The sequence below is a fragment of the Ornithodoros turicata genome, chromosome 7, assembly GCF_037126465.1.
Source record: "Ornithodoros turicata isolate Travis chromosome 7, ASM3712646v1, whole genome shotgun sequence".
Lineage (NCBI taxonomy): Eukaryota > Metazoa > Arthropoda > Arachnida > Ixodida > Argasidae > Ornithodoros > Ornithodoros turicata.
Window position 1 is genome coordinate 9,131,821 of NC_088207.1, and position 17,040 is coordinate 9,148,860.

The 17,040-nt window shown below is 46.5% G+C and overlaps 1 long non-coding RNA gene across 1 annotated transcript; it reads left to right on the forward strand.

Annotated features, from left to right (window-relative positions):
- Positions 1-9,778: 9,778 nt before the first annotated feature.
- On the forward strand, positions 9,779-10,758 carry LOC135399506 (uncharacterized). Its single transcript, XR_010424312.1, has 3 exons — positions 9,779-9,857; positions 9,933-10,147; positions 10,486-10,758. It is a non-coding gene; the product is annotated as an uncharacterized LOC135399506 (long non-coding RNA).
- The last annotated feature ends 6,282 nt before the right edge of the window (positions 10,759-17,040 follow it).

Genomic DNA, 17,040 nt, shown 5'->3' on the forward strand with positions numbered 1-17,040 from the left:
ACATATTCTCAGGGATGTATAGAGTAGCCGGACACCCGTTTACTGTTCGATCTCTTCCCGATACATGGCAGGAGGCCGTTCCGACGAAGTATCACGCGAGCGCCGTGTTCCGTAAACTTTTGTCCCGAGCCGTACTCAGATTTCTTCTTCTCCTTCACCCCCCCCCCCCCCAGAAGGTGGAGGTAAAGATGTGTCGCTTCCATGAAAATACAGAAGGGACCCGTCCTTCTTTCAGCCTGGTATACTTCGTTGACAGGCCAAGGCTAATGAGCACCTCCGGATTTGCTTTGTACCATTCGTCCACAAAATGTGCTGCGCACTACTTGTCTTGTTTCACCTGTCTCCAAGTAGGCATAGACAGATTCGCGACGAGAATAAGTTTCCCGCCTTTCTGAAACAATTGAATTATGACAGTCATCGAAGAAGTCAGACATCGGCGGAATTTGAGCTACGCAACTCTCGGTTGCCAGTCGAGAGCCAATGACCAATTCGGCCGCGGAAACAACGACAGACTAGTCAAGCGGGTTGGTTCTGAAACATATTCTGGGCGAACGCAAGGAGAGACAGACAGCAATGTGAGCAGTAAGACTGTCACCCCTAGAGAGAATGAGGTCACCACCCTTCGCAAGGATTTGGGGGCCAGCTTCGGTAGGGTTATCTTTGTAATAAACGTCAGTTGATGTTTGACGCTGTGTTTGTGCTGTCTGTCCGTGTGTCGTTCGTCCAAGAAACTCCCTCCTCGTGTTGCCGAAAGGAAGTCTGCAACATGCTGTAGCACAGCCAGGAAACACTTCACTATCATGTACAATTCTTCTTGTCGCGAAAATCAATGTCCAATCGCAAAATAACCACGAAATGTACATCAGAAACTCCAACAGCAGGAACAATATGCCTCACTTCCGTGGTCTGCTACGGCGGTGCGGCTACGCTCACCAGGGCCTCAGAACCCTCCGCAACCGAATCGCGACATGGCATTTCAACGATTATAAGTAAATCTCAGTCGAATTCATCATCGCTTTGGTACACAATATGAGGTAAACTGCTTTGCAGCTTCTGGAGACACTCGGTGTTTCAACAGTGCATATAGCTGAGCAGACCAGTGCAAACGGGAAAGGCTCATCAGCATTTCCGTGCCTAAGCCCATACGTTTATTTATTTTATTTAACCTCAGAGCGCACGCATAGTAGAGGCATGTAGATTCTAACCGCAAATAATACTGGGCTTTCACAACAATGATGGCGCGCTTCGTTGCATACATGTGCCTACATTCCGAAACCATTCGTTCATCTTGACCATTGGTTGTCGGGTAATACGAAGCTGATGTGAAATGCGTGTTGCCATTCTTCTTCCGCAAACCATTCATTTCCTGCGAGACGAAATTGGGCACGTTGTCACTGACCAATAGTTGTGGCATGCTGAACGTAGCAAAAACTGAGCTGAAAGCATCCAACACAGCACTAGTCGTCGTTATCCACATTGGCGTGACTTCAACACATATTGAATATGCGTCCACGACTACAAGAAAGTGTACAGCTTCAATGGGTCCAGCAAAATCCATGTTCACAGCATGCCAAGGAGAGCCAGGACGCGTCCTGAGAGGAGCATGTGCAGCCCGAGGGGATGGGGCATGACGCTAACATGTGTCACAAATACGAATACACATTACGATGTATCTATCGAAGTGTGGCCGCCAGAAATCATTTCTGTCGCAAACTTCCATGGCATGCCAGGGTGATTTGAAAGTAGCAGTTTCGATGCAGTTCCCCATAGAGCACATCCACGGCTTGTCGACAGTTTCGTCCTGCTGTTCATAAACGGCTTGAAACCTTCTGCTTGCCATGTGTCAGTTTTCCCTGACCGCCAACCTTTTAAACGTCTAAAGTGCAAGAACAAGGTCCTTCACAGTCAAGTTAGCAATCTGTCCAGCTGTGAGAGATTTGACGTTGGCAGTCTCTAAGAGCAACGCCTTCCACGCAAAAAATCGTCTTGAAACAAAGCATACAAAGCGATGACTACGGCCCCTTTCAGTCCCGTGGACCTGAAGCATTCAGACAGCCTTAAAGGGACAGTCGCATTCTCCGAGGTCAATTTCGAAACTAATGCGAATTCTAATTCCTTGCCGACCACTGAAGTGGGCCCGAAAATACCATTTCGATCCGCGGCGTACTTTTCGCGCAATCCGATGAAAAACCGGAATCCCTGCGCCCTCGCTCTCTAAAAGTGAGAGAAAACGTCACACGGATAAGGCCAATCAACGCGCGCCCTGGGCAAATGCGAGCCGCGAGCCTGTTTGGCGATCGCGAAGCGAAGGGAGCAAACATGGAGTCGGAAAGCGAGAGTGATGTTTCTCTGTCTGGGGGAGATTCTGACGAATATGTTAGCGGTAGCGGCGACGAGTTAATGCTGGATGATGACCCATACTCTACGGACCCAATGCCTCTGGAACCCGCCGACCATCCACGAGGTGTGGCTGCGGCTAACCCGCGGGATAACATTTTTAGGTGACGTATCTCTTTGCATGGTTGCCGTCGGATGTGCGAAACAGCTTAGAATGTTGAACTCGGCAGGTGGAGTCTGCGACCCACATGAGCCCGACGAGCGCCTGTGTTGCCATTCTGTTGCCAGGGTGGTAGAAATGTGCAACAGTGCCGCTGTGCAGTGCATAACACAACACCCATTACTCAGGGACATCTGCCTCCGTAGAGAGCTTCTAGTGGTGTACGCGCCTCAATTTTGCCGTTATGATCAACATTTTAGGCGACTCAATCCCCAGGACCACAGGTAAGCCTGCTGCAGTGCTCTCCCGTTTGCTATATGATTACGACCGTAATGAATTCTTCGGTTTAAATGACCCCACATCAAGATTCGGAAGGGTAAACTCTGGTGCTTGTCGGGTGTTGTTGGTTATGCAAATTGTCGCACCTAAAGTGGACAAGGGCTGTATACAAAAGGGCGACTATTCTCAGCAGCGTTTTGGCCTACACAGGTTTGTCCCCCATAAATCATAAGCGTGGACGACAGCCGTGGAATGATCCAGAGAATCCTGGTCCAACAATTCCATTAGAAAAAGTGAAGCAACACTGCCGCCTCAGCTAGTCTCGACATGCTCTCAATTATGCCAGTTAGCCATTGCCTGATTGGCAACACAAAACTATGATTGGTTGACAGATATCCAGTGGGAATTTTAAAATCTGAAGGAAAGTCTTAAAAGTCTGAAAACAGAAGCATTTGAGGTGCCAATGAAGAGGGGGGGGGGAAGCATGTTACTGAAGAATGTAAGAGGAACATATTTTGGGAGAAATTGTATTTTGCCAAAATTGGAGGGAAGCTGGTTTGGGAGGGAGTTAACAGTCGGAATCGGCCTCATCCTGAAAGAGGCGGACATTTTTCTGTTCTACTATGTTGCACACCTGCCAACCTTCCACATTAAAAATGCGGGAGACCCTGGAACTAAGGAAGGAATGCACAGGCTTTGAAATCCAAGTTTGGGATAGCGTCTGTTCTTCTGTTCTGGCCGTTGTCTTCCCAGCACTGCGGGAGATTTGGCAGGTATGCAAATTCCCACAAGATATGCCTATATCAGCAAAATTTTCGTCTTGCAGCAATTTTCGTCTTTTCGTCATTGCAGCGTCGGGGAATATTTTGTCTTGTCACTCTGTATCTCCAGTTGCAGTCAACAGACGGTCTACCCGTCTGTACAGCAAAAACTACTACACGTGGCGGTATATTAGCTCTGGCATCAAATCCAGACTGTACTGCACTAAGTTAGTGCCGAGGTGGGAATATTTTGAACTCTGTGCAGATTGTCAATGCGGTGTAGTGACGGGAATAAATAATTACCCTATAATTGTATCGATTTATTGTACAGTGGAGTATGATGGAGTGGGAATAACAAAATAGCTTAGGTATTTTTTGCCTCCCATTATGTATGGGAGGCAAATAAACCTAAGCTATTTTATTATGTTGTGCTGTGGTTCTAAATTAATGTGGTGTGAAGTCTGGGTGGCTACAGGTACGCTGCCACAGGGATGTTAGGAGGGTTCATGTTGGCAGATCCATATCTGGTGTACTAATACGCTATGCAAGTCTGTGTCCTTTGTTTTCCTCTTCCTGGAATCAGGGGATAACAAAAGCAGCTGCAGCTCATTGACAAAGCACATTTTTCCTCTCAATTTCAACTGTAATGCGAAATCTCAAAAAACTGTAGTAGCATGTAGACATTTATTCCTTGTTAGGATACATTTTGTAGGCTCCCACTGTGGTTACCCTCCCTGGTGTTGCAGGTGACTGCTCCTGAAAGAAAGGAAAGAAACAGATATTATTTGATGTTCCCGGTGTGTAAACACTAAAAAAGGCTATCATTCTATAATGTTCCTCTGAAAGGGTCATCTGCACGCAAGGCTAAACCTCTTGTGGCAAAAGTTGGGTGGCCCTGAAAAGGGCCGTTTTTGTTGCTGGAGACAAGGCTGGTGCATCCAGGTCTGCTACCAAGTTTCATAGCCAGTAGAGAGCAACATTGACTTCCGGAACCTGAAATAAGAAAATCAAATTTCAAAGTGTCGTGCAAAGCTCCTCCAAGGCATATCACATACAACATACTAGGGGTTTTAAAAAAACGGGGGAGGGGGGCTCTAGGCGAATGAAACCAATGGTGCGCTGTTGCCTGTTGTGTGGGCCATTCAAAAATATTTTTTCTTTCCACCCAATTAAGGGTAATTAATTCGCTATATTTTAATTACTGGTTCTATCTTCGAGATGTTAATGAGAGAGTTGTAGACGATCAAGATACAAAGGCGAATGAAGTGGTTCCAGGCCGCTATGGCTTCTGGTTTCCTCTTTTCCCGGGTGCAAAAGTTGAGACTCGAAAGCCAAGCTGAGCAACAGAGGATACTCAGATTAGACAACCATACCCTACGAATGCAGCACCCCCAAGCGTACTAGAGGTGAATGACGCCCAGGTTATCTCGGTGCTGTGCACGAGTTATTAATCGCCGTGGAAAGGATGAGCGGTCCTTCTAGAGTGATAACTGAATCACAGCCCCCGCGATTACTCTCTATTCAGTTTCAGGCAACGGAGACAGGGAGGAAACACGGCCCGTGTGAAGCGCCTGCAGATTTTGCTCGTTTTTTAATCATATTTTTATTGTTTGTTCGATATGGACACAAATTTTCCCAGATCGAATGAGGCTTGGGGTTGCTTTCCAGGTCTTCCTGGGTCCATATCGAGGTTCAACTTTTACTTGAACTGTCGGTGGAAATTTCAATCGGACTGATGAGGAATTAAGGTTCTAATCGTGCAAGGATGCGTTCTATGAACGAAGAGGAGACATTTCTCCTCTTTCACAGCAAGGCGATGTTCTATTGGAGCGTGCACTCACCTTGATTGAAAACGTTCCATAGCCTCTTCCAAGGTTGGCCTTTCACCATAAGAGGCTGATCATGCTGGGCGAGCTTCCACTGCTGGTGGTTCTTTCTGTTTCTCTTTGATGCGACGTAGCACCTCTGCTGTAAGTGCCGTCGCATATTCTGTTGAAGGAGATAATTGCAACATGATCTCACAGGCAACAGGGAGAAGATATGTATGCATCTGTCAAAAATACAAATTTTTCTTCGGTGGCCTTCAGAGTGCGCTGTAATCGACGCGCGTCGGTGCAACTTCCGAAACCAACTTTTGAACCCTGGGAAAAAAGGAAACGAAGGCATAATGACCTGTAACTACTTCAGTTGCCTTTGTACCGAGACAGTCTACAACTCTGTCATTGACACTTCCGAGCCAAGACCCGTAATTAAAAAATAGTGAATTCATTAGCCTCAATTAATTCATTGGCTGGCACGAAAAAAAATTTTTTTGGATGGTCCACACAACATGCAAGAGCGCACTGTTGGGCTCATTCGCCTGGGCCCCCCTGGCCTTTTTTAACCCCTGGTCAACTTATCTTAGGACACGGTGTATGAAGGCCCTGAAGTTTTCAGGATGCATTCTTTCAGATTATTCTCCTCTTTATTCGGGTTCTCCTATTCTTATTTTTCAAATTCGGGGGGGGGGGTAAAAATCAAGGCAATAACCTCATGTAAAAAATTCGTGCAAACTCAGGTGGAAAAATTATAATTACACTGAATTCAGGGGGAAATTCAGCCGTATTGTAGAAGTAGCATTCACCACACGGTTTATCCGGCGTGTTAGAAATTGGACGTAGAGGTCGAGCTGAGGTCAGAGCATATTTTGTGAAAAATTAGCATGTCACTTCCTTCAGGCGCCCAACTCAGTTGGAGTTTTGTGCGTAGTAGCCAGGTTTAAGCCTAAACAAGCGAATCTCGATTCAGAGGAAAACTTCAGAGTCTAATAATATGCCACCTTTTAAGACAAAATTGGAGCGTGCACATACCTTGATTGAAAACGTTCCATAGCCTCTTAGAAGGTTGGCCTTTCACCATAAGAGGCTGACCATGCTGGGCGAGCTTCCACTGCTGGTGGTTCTTTCTGTTTCTCTTTGATGCGACGTAGCACCTCTGCTGTAAGTGCCGTCGCATATTCTGTTGAAGGAGATAATTGCAACATGATCTCACAGGCAACAGGGAGAAGATATGTATGCATCTGTCAAAAATACACATTTTTCTTTGTGCCATATTTTCCCTTTTTACTCTCCCATATGCCGCAATTAAAAAAAAAAGAAGAAGAAGGAATAAGCATGTTGTGTTTCCCTCTGGTGCAAAAACAGGAGAAAAGACGTGCACCAATCTCCTAGTGGCATCCCCTTTACAGCACAGTGAACTGCAGTGATAGATGTTCACATACAGCCTTCTGGATAATCCCCTTGTGAGATGCGCCGTGAAGTGGGAAGTGGGTCCCCAGCACTTGCTTCAGCCATGACCTCCGCATCTGAAATATGGCATTGAGTGTTAACACTCAAAAGAATACGTTGAGGGCCTAGCGGGTACAATAACAAACATAAAAATGACTATGCAAATAAATCTTCCCCTTTGCGGTCCCTGTTTCACTGGCACAGTTATTTTCCTGTCGACATTACGTTATAAACGCTGGCAGTCGCATCACACAAGATTCATTTCACAGACCTCGACAATTTTCAGGGCTCGTACATATCCATTATTTTGTGGGACGTGCAAAAAGAATTGCAATTTTTTCATGGCTTGACAAAACATACCAAATACAGTTGATTCCGTTGACGTGCTTGCTGCCGCCTAAAATACAGCCAGATATTAGCAACAAGGCTGCAGTAGAATACTCATGCAACGTGCAGTGTCTCGGACGTAGCCAAACACAGATTGCGATGTTTTCACATCCCTGACTGCTGCCATCAGGCTTACACTAAGAACTGTAGCAACATTCACTAGCTGCAATAACATTGGAATAACGCTGTTATGTGGGCGTGTTACGTTACTCATGCATAATACAGGCGACCATTAGCACAGCAACAACACACCAATCTTTTTTTTCGAGGGTACGCATACTATTGCGTCAGGATGCTGCAATTATTGTACTAATTTGTGTACATTAGTAGCCGGTGTGACTGTGACGTTACAATCGGCGCCGAGGCCAGGTGTTCGCGATGATCTTTACTGTGACAACTAATATTTTTCATCGCAGCGTAGCTGTGACCACGCAGGATTGTCACTTACCTCCGTTACTGGTTCCTGCCCTTGTTCCTGATCGAATATGGTAGGCACGGCGTCAATCTTCAGCCGCTTCCGTTTCTGCCGTAGCCCGAGCCGAACTTGCAATACATCTTCATCAAAATAGGCGTCGTCGGCGAAATGACAGGAACAGACGCGTGAAACATTCAATCCTTGGGCCACACTACAGTAGTGGCTGGCGATCGCTGCCTCCCACTTTCGTTTCGTCTCGCCATTGCGAGGTCGGTGAAATGTAAGCTCGGGATTCGCGTTATAAGTCTTTGTGCACCCGGGCACGTAGCACCGGTTTCCTGGCTGTGACATCGCACGTCAAGGGCGTGAAATCCTAGGGCACACGCTGTGTTTCAAAGTACTTCAAAGCAAACGCGACAAGACAACAATAAAAAGGGTCAGACGCACGCTCAGACACACACCGAACTCCGGCGGGAAGGACCCAGACAACACGCAAAGTCCCTCGGATGTCCTGGCGTTCCCATCAGGTCCCAAAAATAAGAATGTCCCACTGAAACTTTGTGGGGATATCCCACGCATGTTTCAGCAGGACAAGACTCGGAATATCCCATAGGCGTCGAGCCGGGATAATTTTCGTCTTTCTTCATTTGGCTTCCTGAGCAGGTGAAATTTCGGAGCTATGGTTACCAATAATATCGCATAAGTGTGTATCTGATCGTCTGAAATAACGCTGTGCCTGAAGCAGAAAAAAAAAACGACATATATCTGCAGTTAGACACGCTTACTGAAAAAGTCCACTGTATGTACAGGGCAGTCCCAAAACGTTGTACTGTACTTTACTATCCTGTGATTATACCATTCAATAAATATATACCCCCCCCCTTTGATTATACTGCACAACAACTTGCCCCATCATTGTGAATGACCCCATGACGAGCGCTGCCTGGCAATGCGGCCAGGACCTACGCGCTAAGCACGATCTAGATCCTGGTTTATTAAATTTTTGACATGCAATATTTTCTGTATCCCTCGCAATGGGACCTGCGACATAAATTTGAAACGGCGCCTAAATCGCTACTTTTTACAATGAAAGCGCAACTCCGCGACCTCATTTCTTCGAGGAGATTTGCAAATCAACACGATGTGTGAGGATGTGTGTGCATCTGCGTGGTCACAAAGTGGTGTTCACTTGTGTCGCTGACGCCGCTTCCACCACTAAAAAACAAGCGCGCGATGCGCGCACACGCATCCGTCCAGCAATACACTGCCGCCGCGCTCGCTGGCTCCGTCATAAAAGAAGTAGAAAGTCAGCAACCATGGTCGGTACCCCGAGCGGTCAACGCAGGGCCCTAAAGGCCGATCCAATGCAATCCGTTATTTGTTTTGTGGCGTTCGTTGCGGTGACCGTTTATGGTGTTCATGCGTGTAAGTAAAGGCAGAAGAATCTGAGTTTGACAATGGGTGAGTGAAAAGTATGAAGGTAATGAGTCAGGAAGGATTGTTTACGAATGTTTGTATTTATGTTGTAAAATAGAAAGTTGCGCTGTTTCGTTTGTGCTTATGTGCATGCATTCGTGTAGTGCAGATCCCCTTGTGTTTTGTGTTGACAAAATGACAAGATCGATGGCATTTTCCACTGACGTGTGAAAAGCAGCTGTTCAACGCGCTCCTTCGTCAGCTTGCTCGACATCTCAGACTCGTCTAGCACTACCACTACTGTGCGAACAGTGAGCAGGGTGAAGATACTGATACATAATATCAAGTTGCGAGTGCGCTCTCAAATATTTCAGAACATACCCAGGACGCACAGGACTGAGTAATTATAGCTTTTTCGCTGCTTCTAACAGTGCGATCAAGAAACATAGCATATTCATGTATGACATGCTTAGTTCTGTGTCTCAAAAGGAAATGCTACCCTGACTAAGGCTGACAAATTTCCACATTGTGTGTTCCTCAAATGAAGCACAAAATTTTCGACATCAAGGTATTTAACTGTACTTACAATGCCATTAATATCGTTATCTCCCAACGCTGATGTTACCGAGGTTTGCTTCTAGGGTAATTTCGTTTAACAGGCAGGCTGATTCGGTCGTAGCCTGTTCTATTGCCTAAAGAAGTGACTAGTCTGTTCAGCTTCTCTATACTTATTTGTTGTCGATAAAAGTGTGAGGTGGCTGATGGGTTTCTTCACTTTCACCGTAGAATTTTCTGGTGAAGAACCAAAGCTTTTAACATTTGAGGATACCAGAAAGGCAAGTTGGTGTTCCAACTTCGTGATAATAGACTTGAGCGAGGAGCAAATTTGACTTTGAACATTTCTCTAACAGAAGTTCATTTCTCCGGGCAGCAGCGACTGGTGCGAAAAAAATTGCTCTTCGAGGTCCCATATTTACGTGAAAAGATGAGTGACGTGGCCTGCTAATCAGTTTCACCTGAGAAACTGAGAATTTTACGAGCGCTCATGAAGGACAAAGTAGCAACCTCCTCCAGTTCGCAGTGAGGCAAGGGGACGATGAAGTTCAGCGACCTGTTATGCTGTGATGTAAGTTCTTGTAAGATTCCATAAGTTCTTATGCAGTCCTATTCATTTTTGTGAACTCCCTCATCATGGTTTACTGCGATGTGTCTAAGTTGGACTCGAATAGTGATATGGTAAGTTTTAACTACAGTGCTGGCTACAAGAACAGTACTTAGTACGTCCCACTTTGCTATAAGGAATGCATGTGCAGCTATAGTGCTGAACAATTTGTTGTCAGTAATAAGCATTTTCCCACACCCTTGCATTCATGCTGCAGTAAGTATTAAAATATGTGTTTGCATATTCTGTATATCTGACTTGTCACCTGCGTTTCTGAAGCCAAGTCACGTTTTTAATTATAGACACTGTAATGTCAAACCGGCTGCTCAAGGACGTGCCCCGCAGTAAAGCAGAGCAGCACATAAAGTCCTGGCTGAGGCACGCCAAAGAACCTCATGACAGGACGTCGACAAAAGATAAGGGCTCGGAGTACTACACAGAACAGCAGCGACAGCTGGGCCAATCCGTGCGAAACTCTTCAGGCCTACCTTTGAGCCTACATTTCACGAGAGAAAAAAATGTGCATTCTCTGAGAGTGTGGCAGATACACATTTCTTTCCTCTGTATATTTGGCCCCAGACTGAGGGCTATGCAGGTGTTGCCTTCAAAATGAAAAGTGTTATGCCATTGTCATCTCCATGCAATACACATCGACAATATTAATGGGTTTTCGTTTATGTATAATGTTTGACAAAAAAAAATTCAGCTCATGAAACAGAAGGTGGGATTATTAAGTTTATTCTGTGTAGAGAGCTCGGGAGCAGACCATAATTGTGACAAATAGTTAATAACTTTTTGGTGAGGATAATAAGCTTGATTGTGAATAATAATAATACGTAAAGACAACTCGAATATTGTTCGAGTTGTCTTCGTGTTCATGTGTATTGTAAGGTGACGACAATAGAGCTAGAGCTAGCAACTTTGCAACATAGAAGGCCGCACATATAGGGTGTTTCACCTATCGTGATACATTCTAAAAGTAGACGTACACGCCGTATAGGATTGTGGGATTTTTGGCAATTACCCTCTGGCAACTTTTGCCGACACTTAGGAAGGCTTTGGACAATTTTTAATCGATGGAAATTTATGTTTTCAATCAAATTAGGAAAATTGCCAAGCACACCCCTATTTTTTAACAGAAATATGAAGTGCCCTCCGGATGACCGCAGACCCAACAAAACCTATGCGCAGTATTAACAGAAACGGTCGAAAAAAAGTAAAAGTGCTGCTGTAGTCCTGCCGACTTGATTGTTGCAAAAAGCCAGCAGATAAGTTGCAGGGAAGAAGTATCCCCGCCTCTTGCTTTACCTTTCTTTTCCCTTGTTTGACCTTGATGCACGAAGAAACGAAAAAAAAATCAAGGTGGGAACACTTCTTCCTCTTCCTGCACATTTTGCGCACGCATTTTTGCAACAATAAAGCAGGTGGGGCTATAGCAGCACTTTTGCTAAGACTTTTCAACTATTTGAGTCACTATACTGTGCATATTTTTCGTTCGGTCTGCGGTTATTCGTAGGATCGCTTGGCAATTTTCAAAGTTTTTCATTGAAAAGATCACTGAATTAAAAATTGTCCAAAGCTTTCCAAAATGGCAGCAAAAGATTCCAGAAGGTAATTGCAGAAAGTGCCACAATCCTCCGGCAGGTACGTTGCCAGTTAGAATCGTTTATCACTTCAGGTGAAGCGCCCTGTATGTATACGTTCGTAAAAGAGACAAAAAAGGAACACCAGGAATTTTCCTTGCATATGTGACCCCTCGGAGACTGCACTTGTTTCAAGCAAACTCCAAAGAGGCCAAATTACACCTCTGCTTATTTTCCGCAGCCTGATTACTAGTCAGGATGGTGCGTTTATTTCATTCATGAGCATGTTGTGTAATCCGGAAGTGCTCAGAATGTTTGAAATTCCATGCTATATTTTACAGCTGCTATTGCAGCTCTTGTAGTGTTATCTTGAACGCCCAAACTGGGCTCCTTACATTTCATCTTGGCCGAGGCCAACTGTAGACTACAGAAGAATGAAGTGTGAAGTGCCCTATAGATGACGTTATTCATTTTATTCATCTATGTATTTTGTAAAGACTGCACTTGGCAGCATTGTCATATCGGACTCCTGATACATGTTTCTTGTTCGGGTTGTTTGTTACGCGACCACGCTGTCCAGAAGGGAGTAAATAAGGTTCTCTTTGAAGTGATTGGTTTTTTTTTGTGCATATTATTGTAGCCAAATAATGTTCATCGGCTCAGTTAAAGAAGACTCAAATATGTGTATCAGGGATTGTGAAAAATGGTTTTGCTCAGATGACAAAGGTGGAAGGCACTTTTGAAGGCTCGTAGTACAACTTACCTCGACTGAAATGACGAATTTCTACATGAATCTGATGTGTGCTGCACGGAAGTGGCTTTGTGGTGTTTGCTCATTTTTGCTAGGAGGTGCTTCGAACCAATTATGTGATGACGGCGTTTGCTAGGTGCTACAGCGCATTAATGCGATGACATTATTTACTCATTTATGCTGAATGGTGCTTCAGCCCATTGATGTAGTGACGTTAAATAACAGCACCAAGGTGATGATCCTTTAGTTCCATATGTCATGTGTACATTTACAGAGCCTTTTCTAGATAGAGGGATGCCATTTTCGGTCCAAATAAGCGTATCGACTATTTGTTTAGCGTTATGAATATTTCTAACTGCTGGCGCAAGAATCGTTCAGCTTTTCCCTGCATACAAGGCAAAGTGTGGTCTGACCCTGTAAGCCATCCAGCCACCATTAATTCCGAAGCACCCCTTGTGGGCTTAATGACTGAGAACACAGTTTCTGCTCGTCACTGCTATATGCAGACTACAAATTGATTTCACCTCTCAGCAGCTTCAGATGTTGGTGTGATGTAGAGCTTTTCTAGAGCTTTTATGCGTTCATGCATTGAGCACTTATCTGCTTTGTTATCATCCAAGTCAAATGTCATTTTCTTTTTATGCATATTGTGTAGTGTTTAACATTGTGTAGCTATACATCACTTGAAGTTCCTTGTAATAAAGAAGCCATGAAAGCTTTGAAACTGCTCTGATCACGTGAAAATTATTTGCTGCAGCTAGTGTTAAAGCATATTGGATACCGTGGAGGCACGGTATGGCATATCCGATCAAAGCCTGACCATATCCCAGACTTGTCCCACGGGGTGTCCCCAGGAAAGGTCATAGGACGTCTTTTTGCAGACAACGGGATGTCCCATGGATGTCCGCCGGATATGTTTGGACATCCCATGGATATCCTATATTCCCAAACAGATATCCATAGGACGTCCTATGGACGTCATTGTGTCGTCTGGGGAGCGCCTCCTGATGGTTGGTTTATCCGGGTGACATCATCCAGTGTCGGCGCTTTGCGTGGATTGCCGTGCGCGCAGGAAGCGCGAACATTTAAAAATCGTTTCTGTGTCAACCAAGTGGATTTGTGCGGAGAAAATTTGCCGGCGTACATTATGAACGACAGGGAACATGATCATAACAGTTCCGGAACACGCTTCCGGATGCGACTATCCCTTTAATAATGTTGTGCTCGGTCTGTCTCACACCCGATCGGTCGAAGTGGTATCTTAGGAATACCATGCTTGCTAACTCGAAGATGCACTTCACCTTCTTCAAGGAACAATGACGTGAATTGAACATGGCTCGAACCACTGCCTCGCCAGCGGCGAGGTTAAGGCGACACGCTCGTTGGTGATAGCCAAGGTCGTGCTGAAGACTAGGAGGTGGTGGGTTCGAATCATACCACCGGCCGTGCTGTCTGTGGTATTCCCTGGGTATTCCGAAGATTTTCCAGTCTAGTGTCGGCTTCGTTCCCCAGAAGTCGGCCTTGGACGCGTACTAACCCCCCCTCATCCTTCACTCCTTCCTACTGTCCTCTCTCCATCTGTCCACATCTGTACACCGCTCATACCCACAATTGCTTTGCGGCACTAACACGGAATCCAAAGAAGTACTACCTCATCTGTCAAGCTGCCCACCAGGAGTCACCGTTGAAAATATTTCCGCTCTTCAGTGTATTATAGCTGTGCAAAAGAATTTACAAAAGAAAATTGCGTTAGCGTTAGGAGTGTTGAAATGGATAAGGCTGTATGTACAGCTTGCGCCAAAAGTCCATGGAACACGCGAGTGGCGTTTTTCTCCGCGCCGCGCCACCCTTGCGGCGGCCTGAAGTTAGCGGGAGCGGACAGGTCCATTCATTTTGAGGGGGCGCAGGGCATAACACAGGCAGCGACCCACTGTGGCGTTTGCAGCAATTACCCCACAGGGGCATACCCGTGGAGCGTTTCACCAGCCAAATTCCTACCGCAGTTCGCAGCTGGAAGATAACAAGAATGATACAGAGCGACAACAGTTGGCTTCTGCAGTTTATTTTCTCTTTTTCGATCTCGTCTTCCTTTTAGTTTGTCTGGGGATGACGGGCGCTGGCAAATAAAAGCGTACGATATTGACGTAGAAACAAGAGAGGGAAGAAAGAGCCAAATGGCACTTCATTAATATTTTATTTAATATCGTGTCAAGCCCCCGTTCGCGGACATCACAGCGGACATGCGGTCTGGCAGCGATTGATAGAGCCGGCCTACGAGGTGTACTACGTCTTCCTTGAGGGACGTCCATTCCATGTTTATCGCCTCCCATAAGGCATCCTTCGATCGAATTAGCACCCGCTCTTTGCTCATTCGGAATTTCATCATGCCCCATATATTTTCAATCACGTTCAGATCCGGGCTGCACGTGGGCCACTCAAGCTGCACGACACCAATATCTTCTAGTCAGCACTGGACAGTGGACGACATGTGAACCGGGCTTCTGTCTTGCTGCAGAATAAAGCTACCGTCAGGGAAAGGACCGTCAAGGGCGTATGGGAGCAGATGATCGTTGACGATTCTAACGTATGCTGCTCCGTTGAAGCGGCCGTCTAGGCGGACAAGAGGCCCCAAGCCATGGTGCGAAAGGGCGCCTCACGCGCTCACGGAGTGCCGTCCACTGAAGACCACGCTGTGAACGTGTGAACGTAAAAGTGATAGCTTTTTCTTTAAGATAACGTTTTCCTAGAGTATTCAGCAACATCCGACCACGCCTTCTTCGGCTGTATGATGCTTGGGGTCTCCCTCACCCCACCACCACTGCAACTGTATAAAAGGACAAAGGCTTCTTCACCTCAGCACTAGTTCAAGAAGACCGGCGACAGGATTAGTCTGGAGCGGAGGCGACAGATCGTGTCCATGTCGCTTGCAGGGCATTCTCAGCGAACGATTGCCCGGGGTGGGACGCTGCTTGTCTTCGGTGAAACCTATCATTCAGCGCTTCCATGATGAAGGGCAATTTGAAGGTGCACCAAGGTCTGGACGGCCCCGGGCAACGACGTCGGACGAAGACAGGGCAATAATTGCTGCAAACGTTGTCGACCCGTTCCTGACGGCTGTCGATCTAAAGGAGCTGAGCCTGCAAGCGTCGAGTACAATCGTCTAACGAAGATTAGCGTGCCTCGGGGGTCACCGTTCAGAAGCCCGCGCTGAAGCCGGAACACCGAGAGGCAAGACTGGACTTTGCCTTACGCTACGCGGAGTGTGACCCCGCGCAGTGGAACCACGTGCTGTTTACTGGATGAGGCAACGTTTAGTTCGAAGTGGTCGCAGAGGAAGCGGGTTTGGCGTCCTCCTAACTACAGGTAATACCTTGAGAGCCCGCGCCTGCTTCGAGACGGCCCTCTTCATTTTTTTTTTTTTTTTCCTTTTCAGATATACACCCCAGTACGTTCACAGCGTGGTCTCCAGTGGACGGCACTCCCTGAGCGTGTGGGGCGCCCTTTCGCACCAGGTCTTGGGGCTTCTCGTCCACCTAGACGGCCCCTTCAACTGAGCAGCATACGTTAGAGTCATCGAATATCATCTGCTCCCATACTTCCTTGACGGTCCTTTCCCTTACGGTTGCTTTATTCGGCAGCAAGACAGAAGCCCGGTTCACATGTCGTCCACTGTTCAGCGCAGGCTATACGATCTTGGTATCATGCAGCTTGAGTGGCCCGCGTGCCCCTCGCGTGTTCCGTGGACTTTTGGCGCAAGCTGTTCACCTGTACATTCTGGGTGTGCGAACTGCGATTGGCTTTTGAACTGCTCTTCGATGTCGAAGCACCTAAAGCTCCGTTGAAGCCTGTTAAAGGCGTGACAAGATATGTACTGTAATTTTTTCGAAACAGTTTGCGAGGACAAATAAACTTGCTTTATCAGCCACTATCGCTTTTTGATTGTCTGATTTGGGACAACACGTTCGTTACCCTACAGCAAGCGTGGAAGAAAAGCGGACGACGGGGGTAGGGGGGACGAGAAGAGAGAGACGAAAAACCAGAGGAGAGAAGGGGAAGGAGGTTGGCAAAGCCGGTCGGTCTGCGCATGCGCAGTTGACCCGAGCCTTCTCCCGGGCTGCTGACCTTGACCGCTGTGAGTGGCTCCTGCAGATCACGTCGTTTGGGCGCCCGCCATTTTCCCTGGACCGTTGCGCTATGGGAGCTTCGGGCGGATGACGTCACCCCATGCCGTCCGTCAGGAAGACAACATGGCATCCGCTTGCTGTGGTTGTGTTTGGCAGAGATGCTATTTCGAAGACGAATTTACCCGTTTTCTCGATGTGAAACAACGAACCAGCGTGTACTTCCGCAGAATGGGATCCAACTGCAGTGTTTGTGTCCATAACTTACGGAATAATTGCGTACACAGCGGCAAGCCGAGGAGCTTACAGCTTCTTCTGTTACGAGTATACGAGAGCACGAATAAAGGTGAATGTTCCAGCTTTACTACTCGTTTGGACTCGTGTAGCTTTTAATACTTCGTC